The following is a 14,596-nucleotide window of genomic DNA, read 5'->3' as shown; positions in this document are numbered from 1 at the left end:
GCTTATTAACTAACTCACAGTTGAACCACGCCGGATTCACAGTGATAATTTACAAAGCAATATTTAAGTGCTTAAAGTCAACTCGTGCGACGTGTCATCGCGTACGTACCTAAAACAAATTGGAATTTCACGGTGCTGTTATGGTCGCATATATTATACACCTGTGTGAAAATTTTTTCTGCAAATCTCACATCGCAGATATTTTGGCAAAACCGTTCGGGAAATTTGTTCAGAAATAAATCATACCCACGAGACACGAATGTTTTCGTGGTAATGTATTGAGAAAGAAAAAAAAAAACATCATTTTTTGTTTACTCGACAAATCGTTCAACCGAGGTAACGGCAATGACTTACTTCTTGTGCCAAATCCGGATTCTTCTGAAATGAGCTTTCCCCGGTTCCTCCTTGTGGAACCTCATTTCTTCCTACAGACGGCCTGATTAATTTAACCAATTTTGCAGTTTCGAAATGTTGGACTTTGTCATTTGTGGGGAAAGTCTGAAAATTCAGGAGACTTTAAGTTTATTTGTTCCGGTAAATTTTTAACTTCTTTTACAGACGTCTATGAATTTTGGATGCAAGTCTCCTACGAGACCGACGATAAAAATAATTTCTCGATTCCAAGAAAAAAATGTCCATTTCATCAGCCTGTGGAATAGCAGGTACTAAATTCACTGAAAAAGAAATTTTATCTAGAATAAATTTTAACGAATAAGCTCGTCAAACCATTAAACACATGCTTAAGACTGTATTGAAAACAGTATCGCGTTTGGATTCATTTGGTGTTACATTTATCATCCACACTACGTCAAAATTTTGCAATCAAATCAATCAGAAATTACTTTTCCTTTATGCTTACAACGTGATATTGTACACTGAGAAAAATATTACTGAAACGAAGTTCCAACACTGCTTTGATACACCTAAATCTCACTTGACGGCATAAAAAGCACGATCCGTCAATTCATTCCAGATAACAACGACGAGAATACTTGATCGTTTAAAAAAATCTGATGAATTCTTTTAATTAATTACTCATCACTGCGCCACCGTAATTAAGATTCATGATTTTCCAATATTCTTCTAGATACAGGTATTATGTGTCGCCAAAATTGGGCCCGGTTGCGTCGGTTGCATCTCTGAAGTCGGCTAGATTTCCGGCCAAACTGTAACCACCCACGCATCGTGAGCGGTCGCCTTACCTGAGGCCGACAGACAACCCAGGGATCATCAGCGATTACGAGAGAGTCCTTAGGGCGATGTGAAAAACGGGCGTCGATGTTCCAGTCGTAGAGGGGTACCTATAAGGGATACGCATAATCAAAAGTATCGTCATCCGGGCGTAAACAGCGTTCGATATATTTAAGGGGAGCTCATGACACTGGATTCGGGCTACTTTTCTTACCGTCTCATTCATGATACGATAATGCAGCAATAGAATGATTGCCCGCGGCGGGCAGTGACTAAAGTGGATAAAGCCTTTACAGTGCCACTAGTTTAAATCGAGCGGGGCTCAGGGCTGCGCCTATGGGAGCCCTGCCTCTCTCCTTCCTGAGACGGCGGAAACGGAAAAAGCGCGGGAATCGGGCGGTGAGAAAACACCCTCCGAAGTCACTCGAGGCTCGACGCCGCCACTTGAGGAGACCGCGCGGGATTTCGGAACGCAATTCAAACGCCGCGCGGGCTTTTCGAAGGGCCGACAAGCCGCCGGCCCTGTCTGACGTCCTCGAGAGGTGGCTTCGGCCACCAGATTGACAGACGCTCTTGTCGCGAACCGACCGAACCCCTTCAGTTATTTAGTCACCACGTACGGTACCTATCGACGCTTTGCCAGGTCGCAGGCTGTCCACGTCGGGAAAGTGTGCTCTATAACGGAAATCTACCTATCGAGGCACCCTTTGTCCTCTATGAGTGAGCTTCTGCTACAGTACTATCCCTTCAAGGCAAGATATTATGATTAGGTGAGTAGCCTCGAGCCCCGTTTAAACAGCCGCTTTACACACGAGGCTGAAGCTTGCAGCCAGAGTTAACAGCCAAACGTGTTAAACTTTTTGGAAATAGACCGATGCAGTTCGGTTTTATCATCATAATTCTACATCAGTGTCGAGGGTTCAAGGTTTCTCGCAAGATTTTGACTTTCGTACTTCATTACCTTACGTGAATGCATATTAGGACGTTTCGCTGCTAATTCTGGCTGTTAGCTTCACCTTGTCAATTTATCTCCTTTTTATACGTTTTCATTTCTTATACGTCGGTCCTCTAATTTTAATCAATTCTCTGAATTTAATTGGAAGCCGGAAGAAATTAAATTTTCTTTGGAAAATAGGGGAAAACACATATCGAGACACGTTATCTATTCAGTCATTTAGTCGAACGAATGCTTCTTTTTTTTCTCGTGAAATCGAACTACAATTCGATCAACGAAAATTTTGACGAGGCCTCTGATTATAAAAAATTAGCGACGATTTCTTGGAAGTGGCGATACTTAGTCTTCAGCAGAATAACGCGATCCTTTGCCTGACTTTACTTCTCTCGTATAATTAGAAAAACAATTTTTTTATCAAACTCACCCTGACGGGTGCAGGTTTTTAACAGGAAATTGCAAGACTTGAAACGTTTTTGAAATATCTTACTGGCTTCAAATCATGAAACATCTAAACAAAATTGTTCATTCCCAATCATGATGATTCGCAACTTACGCGTATCCGAGGAATAAACTTCGTACGTTCAGAACGAAATCGTGTGAAAATATATTTTTCGTAGAATATTTCGATTTTTACTGCTTCGGAATCCCAACGAACAAAATCGCCTTGAAGGAAATTCTTTTTTCGCGATAGCAAAATTTCTAAATTATGATCAGAATTCAAGTACTAAAACATAAATTTTTAAATACACAATTGATCGCACTTTTTGTGCACTAGATCTGATTTTTTTTTTCAACTTCAAATAGACTGTTTCGAAAAATGATGAAATCGAAAACGTGAATGTTGGGGGAAAAAATTCATCTTGTGCTAGCAACCACGATTTTCTATTGAAATGGAGAACTGTTATTTCGCACAGATTTTTCTTGTTACAAATTGGAATCATTTCGGAGGTGAAAATCTTTTCAACGTTCGAGAAGACGGTTTGATGACTAAATTTTGTGCATTTTTTACACGTACGAAATGTGATCCGAGTCGGTTATTCGTCTCAAGTGTCAAAAAGCTGAACGTATAAATCTACGTGATCACCTTATCAATTTAGCAGTTCCTCTCGCTCAAAACCTTAACTCATTCCAACCTGTTCATCACTGCTTAAAAGCCCGGTTGATAGTCACGTGAATTCTCATTAAAGGGCACACACAAGTTGTCACCGGAAGATTATCAACTTGGGAGACAAAACGTGATAAAACCATTCTTGGGTCATTTTTTCCACCTCTCTCTCTCTCACTCTCACTCTCTCTCTCTCTCTCTCTCTCTCTCTCTTTCTTGCTCCTTTTCTTTACTCGCCGTCACCAACTGCCCCGCAGTAATCAAGTAATTCAGGATTTAAATCTAGATGGACAGTTGAAACGTGCGTGTTAGGGCCAGAGTGTCAGGGGCGAATTGGTATTGAAAGTGAAGAGCTTGCGACCGCGCTTGGCCTCGTATAACGCATCACGATAGCCAAGAGAACGCAGATGAAACTATACATCGCGTTTTAAAAATTCCATCAATATTTTTTTAAGATTTTGCACGGTCTTGCGCAAAAGTTGCAATTTTCAAACCTGCAAATTTGAGGTTCAACATAAGTGGTTACATTTTTCGACGTAATTTTTCAAAACGTCTAGTTGCTAGATATTTTTTTTAAATTGCAAAAATGCGTACCCTTAGCATCGAGAACCGTTGTAATATATTCAAGGGTGGAAAATGCTGTGACGCGAAAGTTGCGCCATTCTTAAGTAAAGGTAGAAAAATCCGATTGGTTCAATGTGAAATATTGGACCAAATTACGCCCAATTCATCTCCGACTCTTCAAGTCTCTATACCGCTGCAATTTATAATATATTAGGTATACCGATCAACAGTGGTTTCATTGGCTTCGATATTGAGTGGTCTTAAACAGATTTAATGTCATCGACCCCGATAGTAAGAGTAATTTTTCGAAATTCGCTCTACTTATTTATTTTATCGACATTTTCGTACATGACGCGAAAAAGCGATATTTAGATGCAAAATTTGATGATCTTTCTTAATGTCTAAAGTTTACGAACAAAATACTATCAATGACTTTTGTCGTACTGAATTTATTCATACAAAAGTGAAGAGAATATAAACAATATAACGCTTTTCAGAAACTTCTCTTATAAGCTTTTGATTTATAAAATTTTTGGGACCTATAACTTTACAGAGTCCAGCAGTAATCCCCCGTCACGTGACTATCCCACCGACCCTGAAGCAAATCATTCCTACATCACTCTCAAATCCTGGCGAAAGCTTCAACATCTACCTTCCGTGTTCATTTGCAAAACCTACCGAAACTATCCCATCTCCCCCTATTCTTATAATTCTGCAATGAGATAAAAGCTAGAGCCAATCTGATATAATCATGATATTATTAATAAACTCTACGTTCTCGAACACCAAAATTAAGGCAGTAAAAAAATTCTTTTTTCTTCGCGAGCTGTGTTATAAACAGTGCAAAGACCTATTGAATACCAGCTTTGCGATAGCAGATATAATAATACCTTGCAACTGCCAGATGTTGGAGTAACTGGGTACCTACTGAGAAATTGTGCAACAGTTGCGAACCAGCTGTATAATATCAGTGATACTACGCGTACCGGCATATTAGGTGATACTTTCTACTACGTCGTAACAGTTTGATGCTTGGGTTGTTTTCCGTTCTTTTTTCGTACATTTCACCTAACACCTAAGTATGTATGTTTTACATCCGCTGTACAAACACGCGACGTGAATCTCGCGCACGAGGACGTTTACTCTGGGTGTAGAGATCGCGGTTAGCTTCGAAGTCTGGAAGATAAGAGAGACTCGATTCTGCAGAACTGCGCGGAGAGGTTTGCATCAGATGACAACGTGATTATGAGATTCTAAAAAATACGATGGAATCGACGGAGAGATAACGGGTAGGGAAGAATCCATGTGTCAAGTACTGACTCATCCGTTGACAAAAATAGTAATTTCTCAAGCGACGCTCGCAGAATCTTAGTCCGATCAAAATAGATATGAATTAAAAATATTCCGGATGTCGCTGCGTTTTTGAGTACAAGGGTTTTTGAGCTGCATAGCCGGCGTTAGAGAAAACGGCAAGATTTAAAGTTTTTTGCGTTTTTCGCAAAAATTGCTATTCGTAGACGAAAAATGATTTGACCGTCGCGTAGAGCGAAAAATTCTACAACGAATTATATTCTTATATGTCGGAAATGAAGTTGGATAAGAAATTGAGAAAAAAAAAATTATTTCACCAAAATTCCCGAGATACCGTCGATAAATAGAATGTCATTTTTCTTAACTTTTTAATCCGACTCCATTTCCGATATGTGAGGACATAATTCGATGTAGAATTTTCCACTCTGCACGATCGTCAAATCATTTTTCATCTATGAATAGCAATTCTTGAGGAAAACACAAAAAACGTCAAGCTTTGCTGTTTTGCAGTTATATCCCGAATATTTTTAATACAGACCTATTTTGACTGGATTAGTCTAATGCCCGGTTTAATGCGTGGCATATGAGTGATGACAACTCGTTCCTAATATAGATAGCTACATACTCACATATATCACATGTTAATTAACTTGAATGCGAATAACGTTAGCAATCGCAAATTGGTCCACGATGATGTTATTGATGATATTTAAAGTACAAAATTTTCAACTGTTGTGTGAAATGAATTTTCGTAAAGCTTGTAAAAATAGGATTCGAGAAGGTATAATAAATACAATCTACATGAACAATTTTGAAATGGTGAAAAAATGCAAAGGATAAAAAGTTTACTGTTAAGGGCAAGAATGAATGAAGGAAATGACGTGAAACAAGACAACAACGGTAATCATCAATTATTTCGACGGAAATGATCGAATGGTAGAGATGTAACAAAAATTATATTAAGGATGGTAAGAAGAATGTCCAAAAATGTTGGAAAATTTGGAAATCAGAAGACGAGGCTCATCCTTCAAGTTTATCGCATTACAATGTTAAAATTCTTTCTTTTCAGCGACCATTCTTGTTCCCATTTGCAGTATTAAAAAGAAGAGAATCATTCATATCACAACCATAACGGTTTTACCCATATATGTAGGTAGGTATATGCCGAATGCCTCAGATCAGCCGACGTTCAATGTACACATACAATATATTATACCTTGTAATACCGAGCGATTGGCCGCTACCTGATGCTTGCAACATATTCTTCGAGAATTCTATCTATATCATCTGTGTTCTATTGAGCCATGCTATGTAAATTTCTCATTTATTTGCATAACGGTATGTATTATACTAGCGTATGATAACCTGACGTTAAAACTGTGGACCACATCTGTTGTCAAGGAACGGGTCAAGGCTGCGGGAGAATTATACAACCGAAGTAAAGAAAAAGCCTAAACAAAGAAAAACTACCAGGGGGTAAAAAAATGGCAATAATTTATTACAACAGCAACAACAATACAACAATATTCATATTTATAATAATAATAATTCTGTCGAATTGCATTCCGGTTATGCGCGGTTATGTAATATAAATGGTGAAAGTCAAACAAGCTGAGCGATTGGATGTGCGCGCGCAGGTTTTGTCGTCTGGTCATGCAGGCTGGCCAACGCAAACTTCAACTACCACACTCGTCGTACAAAGGTTATTTAAAAGACGTTGCAAATTTCTTCGGAGTAAAAATTTCTCAAGTAATCGATGCAGTGACTAGAGGAGGCTTCGCGACACTGGTCTCTGTAACAACTGGATGTTAAACTAGCCTCCTCGTCCTGAGTCGGTTAGAAGCAGAGGAAATCGACACCAGCGCTTCAATAGCTTAAATGGAACTAACGAGTCACGTGACTCGCCAGAACTGACAGCACGTAAACGTTCCTGCAGAAACGGGGTCTTGTTGGTTTTGTATGAAAATCGAGAAAATACATTGGTCAATGCATTTTTTCAAGTAAGTATCTAATGAAAAGAGGAAAGACATTGTCATTTTGTAGACGAGGCGCATGAATTCAAACTTTCCCACGTTGCACCATGTGACTAAGTCTGTTTATGACGGGCTATTACCCACGTGACTCGTTAGTTCAACTTCAGGTATTGCGGCGCTAGTGTCGGTTTTTGGAGTTTCTAATCGACATAAGATGCCGTGCGCTGAAAGCATAGGAGTCAGTCATCAAGTTAGTACAGAGATCAGTGCTTTGCAAAGTTTTATTGCTAACTGAGCAATCAGGCATAATCATCCGATGACCGCTACGAGTCATCGTAACAACATAACCTCAATTCGCTGCTTTACGCCCAAGAGTTTGACAGCTCATACCTCGTTTTGACTAAGTGTAAGTTGGTATATCTCTCATGCGGATGAAAATATTGCCGCGGCATGAACTCGCCCACCGATAGATTTCAATTATCTTACGCATGCACGTTAGAGGTCACTCACAATCAGCTGCTAACTTTCATCGTTTTCTCTCGTCAGGTTTAATCGCCTGGTTAGTTTTTACACGCGCGAAGACTTATTCCGTCAATACAAGGAATCGAGCAGATGATTATTAGTCCGAAAAAAAGAATTTTTTTACCACATATTCTTTTTCCGTTTCATGCTTTTACCAGTTTCTCGAACTTTTTTTAAGTCATACATTTTTCCTAAAAATTGAAGCCTCATTCTTCGCTTCAGCAAATACGATATGCACTATCCGCAGTTATATTTGAGGCACTATAATTATACTGTCATTTATTATTGTGGGAATAAAATGTGGATCGGGGTGGTGAATGAATCAAGTATACTTCACTGTAGCTATACGTGATAAGTATTATCGAACTGTATTTGTCGACGGTGACTAGAAGTCGCTGGTGCTAAGGGGTTAAATCAGAGAGATGTTTTCTCACTATCGCAATCAATGTGTATTTCTAGCTCGTTACAGAAAATACACCTAGAGGTATGTATGTATGTATATGCTGTAGGCCGTTGAACGCTGGCGGATTGAAAGTATTGTTTATACGTGGATGAAATATCGGTGCACAAGTGTATTTTAAATAATTCGTTACCATATCGAATATACACACTTATGTGGCACAAGGTTTCGAATATAACGACAGTAGTGAGAAATAAAAAAAGGTAATAATTTTGATGTTCTTTTCGAAAAATTACTTATGCCTTAAAGCTTTTGGAAAACATGAAAAATGAAACTTTCAGTATAAATTACTTAAACGTCAAACATCTCTGACCGTCTTTTGTTTTCTTGTTTTTTTTTTGTTTTTTTTCCCCCATTTAAAGAGAGAGAAAATAGAATATTATACACGGAATGTACGTTGCACGTCAAAAATGTGAACATAATTTTCTATATGTATACATATGTGTTTGACGACGAGTCGTGAAGAGTAGGTACAGGGCGGTATAATCACGCTTACCGAGGTTGGGCTGTTCTGCAATTATCAGGGAAACTTAAACTGTTAACGACGGTGTTTAGCAGGTCTGTTTTCTATAAATAGCATTAGTAACCACTTATCTTCGCACACTTATGTACGTACATGCATCGCGGCGAGAGCTTACAGCACAGAGTTTTTTCAGCTCCATCGAGACATAGCTCATTCTCACACAGCTGTCTGTTAGTCGATGGAAAAATACGCAACTTAATTTCACACAATATTTGCGAAAGCTATGATTGGAAGGTTTGAAGCCCAGATAAACGTTGGTATGAATAATATATGAAATTGATACTGACACAATATGTGAAAAATGTTCAAATTTTTACGTCACACATTCCGCAGATGTTCAATATCTATTTAAAGAGTAGCACAAGTGTTCGTCGATGATTAAAATTATACATTCTTGATCGGAATATTTAAAATGGCTACTCAATCTCCGTACAATTAGTGTCTGCAATTTATAACCGATAGAAAATGTGTCGGGCTTCTTAGATATACAGAGTCGTTGTAAAATAACCCATCTATTTTTATAATCAATAATTTATTATTAACTGTTAAATGAAGTGTTTAAAATAAGAAAATCAGCTGGCACTATTTGCATGACTGAAAACGTAACCTGACCCTCAAATTTTCTCAGAATCTTTTTTACAACGCCTTATAGAAACTCAGCCCGTTCCTAAATATGTTTCTTGAACTAAACTTGATGTAACATACTTATTGACAAAGGTTGCCCTTATCGTGGAAAATGGTGAAAATTTTTCATTTATGTTCCAATTTTCACACATACGATGTTTGCAGAAACATTGAAAAGAATTTTCAAATTTGATATGCGACGACCAATACATTTTTTAATGCTTCATTTGAGACTATCTACAAAAGTTAAAGTTTGACGAAATCTGTGAAATCTTCTGACGTTTTTCCGAAAGTCATAAAATCACATGGAATTCTGTGAAATTCCGTAAAATTATACATGTGATTTTCTCTCGAAAACCACAGGAACTCTTATAGACTCAGTCCGAAAGCTGCCAAAATATTTTGAAATCCATGAAATGTTCCATAATTTGGCGAATTGTTGCTAAGTCCGTCTAAACTCTATTAACATCTTGCTGAATTTCTTTAAATCCTGTGTAATCCGTGAAACCCAATTAAATGACATGAGAACAAAATGAAGTAAATTTTTTGAAACATATAATAGAATCTTCAAAGTTTCAAAATTTGAAAAACTACAGTTTCTGGAATAATTGGTGATTTTTAAGTGGATAGAATATAAAATCGCCATTTAGGTTCTAGTGACAGTTACTCGTATGTACGTCACGATCGGACGAGTAATTCTACTGATAAAATTGTATCACAGACCGAGTGAAAAATTTGAATACGTAGACAAGATTCTTGTCTGTTTCGTATAACTGTGAAAGAAACATTTTCTCCTCCCAATGTATTTGCGTCACCGCAAATGATGATGACGTCAGATTTTATCACGAGTCGTCCTCACGTTTTTCGTATCACTCTTTCGATCCCAATCATATTTTTAACCCCGTTTACATCGTTACATAATCGAGAATGACCATGAACAAAACGGGTATCTTAGAATCACGATACACAAATCCATCGCAACACCGGTCATCGAAACATGGGTTCAAAATTTCTAGGTCAACGCGTTAATGTTATCCCCAGATTTGTCCACCCGAAATCATTCAAGTAAAATTTTTTACAACCTCTAAAATATAAAACTGGTATTGTTTCACTCAACGTGATTAGAAGAAAAAAAAAAAAACAAATCTAAGAATCCGACAATAACGCATTTTTCGCGAATAAGAACTTGCTACGATTTAAAAAGTTTTTAGAAAAATCTTGAAAAAACGAAAACGAAATAGAAGATTAGATCAATTAATTCCACGGGTGACAATTTATCGCGAGATTGTTTAAATTAAGGAAGAATACACACACATATTATTTATATACATGTAATACACACGGGTGAGTGTGCCAAAGGATTATTGCGAAATCTTATTCGGTATATATAAGTCTGCCTAATTTAGTTCAGCCGGTCTGTATCCAAGGCCATAAAGTACGCAGAAAATTGTACAAATATAACTGGTATTAATTGGCTAACTACTCTTTACAACGTTTCACTCAAGAGCCTTAGCCGCAGTTACACGAAAATTTTTATGTACAAGCCATACGAATAGCTGGGAACAGCAGAGAAACGCGAAGTTAGGCGCACTTGTTTTTAGAATGTATAACTGCGGCGACGTTATCGCAGCTCGCTATCTGCAAATGCATAAATAAACAATAACGGTTTGCTGTTAAGATCCTACTGTTTGCACTATTGTTCGATGTTTTTTATTTCTCTTCTCTCTCTCCTCATTTTACTGATGGACCGATTTATGGAATAAACGTGCGTAAGCGTCCTTATCATTATCAGCGTATAACATTCGACTCGTCACTGTCGCGTCTTCGTTCCAAAAAAAATACATCGAAATAGATTTAGCTCGCTTGGGGGAACAAGGACGTGTTTTTGAAGTACAGATTCATTTGGGTCCTTGTTATTTTATGAAAAAATTGGTTTTTCGGACCAATTAACAAAGCCAGCGAAGCGAGATTAGACTTGGGTTTCGTGAAACACCTCTCCGTATTATATATGGCACCGAATCAAAGTCAATTGATAAGAACAATCATGGCCACGTTTTTCAGAATGAATGTTTTTTTCTTTTAATGAAATATTACGACTCAATGCCGGTTCAATTTTTGAATTTCAAGGAAAACATATCACAGAATTATACAAGAATCGTTCTGCAAATTTTTTTTGTGCTAAAATTTGGAATGAAAGGTGCAGCGGTTGTTTGAAAAACGATGATACATCAAGCAAACAAGTTTTTCAAAAAACTTGCTAAATGTTTCAGAACTTCCGAACTGATGGTTTGTAAAAAGAAGGAGAAGCGTCTGAAAAACAAGCTCTTTTAATAGAACGTCAGAAAAAGCATAAAAATTTCGCTCGTTTTGGTGAAAAATTTTTCTTACTAGTCCAAGAAAAAAGAACACAATTGATTATGAAATAATTAAGGTGTGACCAAATTCGTGTTGTTCTGATAGGCGAATTTCCATCAACCCGAAAACAAAACCTACAAAATCAAGAAGCTTCTGTGATACCTGGAATATCAGGAAATATCTGACTACTCTCATCGCCACTGTAATCTTAATAAAACCGACGCGCAAATACAACAATTATACTCACACATAAAAGTATTTATGCGCTCTAATCATCACTTGATTGCTCCTCATCATCTTGTGACGTCAAGCCTGTCAATGACTCACTCAATTTTACCGGCTCGCTGTGCGTGTCCGAGATTCGCAATTCCTCGTTTTTCCTCGTACGTAAAACAGGCCTTGTTCGTCACGCGTCTTATACGTAAAGCGTGCCTAACAGCTGTGACAACTTCTTGAAACAACAAACTGTCTTTAAAAATCGTTACGCCAATTGTCGCCCAGAATAGATATTTAGTACGGTTGTGGGTCCAATTCGGGCATTGAACAGTTGCCTCGGTTTAATCAGGGTGTCGATTCGGCAAACTGGGCAGGGATAAACGAGGCATGTAACGTTCGCCCTTTTAAACGCCCAGCTATGTCAGCTCTGTTAAACCCCTACCAGTGAACCTTCTTACAGCCGTCTCACTAGTACTATAAACTGACGCTAGGCGGCGAACTTTCTCGCCACGGAAGTAGCTTCAGAGATACTTGTAAGACTGGGTAGTCGACCGAAAAACCGGTTACGGACATTGTACGATAAGTTTTGCGTCAGATCAAATACGCACGACGAATACGTTATGCCATGTTTCGAGTAATCGAAGTTGATATGGAGTACAAATAAGCAAAAACTAGTCGCGACACCCGTTGAATGTTATACTTCCGCGTAAACAACGACAACTTTCCGCGTTTAACCCAACTAATCTCGGGTGAATCCCACAAAATATTAAGACAGAAAAATTATCAAATATCATTTGGAGAATTCAGTTTTCTACGCTTGAATGATTCTAATGTTCAGTCTACGCAAAAGACTTTTGTAACAACAAGTTTCATCGCCTGTTTCAACCATCGAACACGCGTAACTTAACAAAACGTGAATTTAAACCAAGCTCAATTTGTTTTGTTACAACAATATCATATTTTTTAAACAAAACGATTGAGGTGCGTTCAATCAAATCCTTAGTCATTTCCATCACACATTGTCTTGATAAAAAATTCATATTATTGCAAGGAACTCGCGCCGTCTTATCTTGAATAAATTGACAGTCAGCATGAACACTCAAAGGCTTGATTCAATTCTATCTAAAGTCGGTACAAGTGTTTCGTCCGACAAAAGTATTTTGCAGAATTAAGTAAGCATTGTGTGCGGCGCATTTGACTATGAAGCCTTTAGTTAAATAAAACGAATATATCACTTGACTCAAATATTCCTTTCCATTCGTGTAAGAGAGTAAAATTGTTCCCAATGAATCGCATCGTTAAAAAATGTATTACCAGCCGAACACTCGACGAAAATTGATTTCTGTGCTTCCATGCGTAGTCCGGTAAGGGTTGGAAAAAACCCAGACATGCCATGTTCCAGTTGTTCCTTGCGCTCTCGAATAGGACGCATACACTAGTAGTTTTTACAGTCGAATATATGTAAGGCGCAATAATATGTACTTAAAGAGATTGGCTTGAAAAACAAGGCGTTAACGAGTCGTTCTTTCGTCGAGGGACTTTGCTTGCGATTGTGGTAGCTGGCTAGCTAGGTTAATTGATGTATAATTACGCAAGTCCGTTAATTGTTGAGACGGTAAACATCTTAATTAATTTCACCCTTTTTTATGCCATCCAGGATTATAAATATGAATTGAGCACGTTTTCATTCATGTATCGGTGAATTTCTACGATGGAGTAGAAATTGCAAAGCTAGAAGCACATGAAATGGAAATAATCAAATTCAACGATTTTGGAATGAATTTTCGCAGTTTAGTATAAACACGCAATTGCTATCACGATTTTTGATTAATTCTCAATTTGACTGCATTCTGATATAATTCTGTTTGCGCAAATATTTTTATTCAAGTTCAATGCTGAATAAGATTTTTGCATCGCGGAATCAGAACCATGGTCGCAGTCGAGTGGAGATTGAAACACGATTGCAGAGACGCCGAGAAGTTCGAACGAAAAAATTGTATCATAGCATCTGTAGATCGAAGATGGTGTAGATATAAAATGCAGAAGACAATATAATGATCCGCGTAAATCGAAGTCCAAGGTTTGACAGAATATTGTCAAAAAATGCCATAAACACCGGTCCGGAGAATTAGACTTTGTTTAAAAATTCCTCCGACCAATTTTACGGGAAATGAAAACAAAAGAGAAATCAGGAATCGAAAGAATCATTATAGAAGGAGTGCCTCATAATTTTGCGGACTGTGCGGAAACATTCAAGTTTTAACGTACCGCGGATTCAGAAATACTGCTCATGAAATTGACTCACGCTCGTAAAAAATGAAAACAGATAACATAACGTCACACAAATTATGAAAATTTATTTCTTCTTCTTCTTAAAAAACGATGCGTGAGTGTCTAGTTGAAACGTCGTCAATGCTCATCGAGTCTTTTTCTTTCGTCAAGTGCGGTAATCAATTGCGACATTGATGATTTTTGCTAAAAATGTGATGTCCCGTATCGCTTACCCATGTGGGATATGGGATCATTTTTGCAATTCTATGAAAATAAATATAAAACCCATGCTTCATTCCCGTTTCGAAATCATCTAAAAAAAACGTCATAACATTGCGAGTTCATTGATCAGCTGAAATTCCGAATTGTCATCAGTCTTAATTACTCAGGATACACATATTCCGTAACATATTATGTATGGTAAATCTGAACAGTAATATCGAAGGGACCGGAAAACGTGTTTCACACACAGTAAAGCTAAGGCGTCAGATATTCTCGTTCGATTTTCCTAATTAGTACTACAATC

General features: G+C 37.8%; 1 protein-coding gene and 1 long non-coding RNA gene across 2 annotated transcripts in view; one reads left to right on the top strand and one right to left on the bottom strand.

The window, feature by feature from the left end:
- Positions 1-57: 57 nt before the first annotated feature.
- LOC124183989 lies at positions 58-1,514 on the bottom strand. The gene is made up of 3 exons (XR_006871108.1): positions 1,203-1,514; positions 355-498; positions 58-109 (listed from the first exon to the last, which is right to left on the bottom strand). It is a non-coding gene; the product is annotated as an uncharacterized LOC124183989 (long non-coding RNA).
- A 262-nt stretch (positions 1,515-1,776) lies between these two features.
- LOC124183988 (synaptic vesicle glycoprotein 2C) overlaps positions 1,777-14,596 on the top strand; it is a 48,603-nt gene continuing 35,783 nt past the window's right edge. The window contains exon 1 of the mRNA XM_046573250.1: positions 1,777-1,961. The gene's annotated coding sequence lies outside the window, so the exon portion shown is untranslated. The remainder of the gene's footprint in view (positions 1,962-14,596) is intronic.

This window comes from Neodiprion fabricii, chromosome 5, assembly GCF_021155785.1.
Source record: "Neodiprion fabricii isolate iyNeoFabr1 chromosome 5, iyNeoFabr1.1, whole genome shotgun sequence".
NCBI lineage: Eukaryota > Metazoa > Arthropoda > Insecta > Hymenoptera > Diprionidae > Neodiprion > Neodiprion fabricii.
This window is presented reverse-complemented; position numbering and strand designations above follow the sequence as displayed.